Source organism: Chrysochloris asiatica, unplaced genomic scaffold (assembly GCF_000296735.1).
Source record: "Chrysochloris asiatica unplaced genomic scaffold, ChrAsi1.0 scaffold00717, whole genome shotgun sequence".
NCBI classification, from domain to species: domain Eukaryota; kingdom Metazoa; phylum Chordata; class Mammalia; order Afrosoricida; family Chrysochloridae; genus Chrysochloris; species Chrysochloris asiatica.
This window is the reverse complement of record NW_006409235.1, coordinates 102657-103399: the sequence shown is the minus strand read 5'-3', so window position 1 is coordinate 103399 and position 743 is coordinate 102657.

Here is a 743-nt window from a genome sequence, read left to right as displayed (position 1 = left end):
GACAATAGGGGGTTGGCCCCCAACAAACGTGATCTTTGTGGATGATGGCATGCCAATGGACCATGGTATCCCCAGAGACAATGGTCCTGAGTTTCCTACTCCAAAATCTCATTGCCTTAAGATATTTGATAATTTCTAAGTTCATCATTTTGATCACTGTATCCTCCATCACATTCATAGATGTGTTTGCAGCAAAAGGAAAAACCTATGTACAAATATTCTCTTTCAAACCATTATATATTTGTGTACTTATATTCAGCCTGTGTATCCGTCCACATATCTACTCGCAGAACGCTTACTCCAGGGTTGTGTGTATAACACTGCTTACTTCAATCCCCTGTAATGCCTCCCTCTGTCTCCATCCATCTTCATCATTCTCCTGCGGACCTCCTTCTTGTATATTGCCCTCCCCACCACCCAACTGAACATGTGTCTAACAACAACAAAAACAATCCTCTAGACAGTGAATTACTCTCCCTTCCCTCCCATCCCTGGTAACTGTTGAAGACTTTTTTTTAGCATAGAAACTTCTTGAATTTTTGCAATAGCAGTCTTAGACAGTATTTGTCCTTTTCTGATTGATTACATTCACTGTGAATAATGACCTTCAAGTTCATCCACATTTTGAGATAATTTTCAAATTCACTGTTATTCAATGTTGTACAGTATTCCACTGTGTTATGTACCAAAGTTTGTTTATCCCTTCTTTCATTGATGGGATTTGGGGCTGTATCATTTTTGCT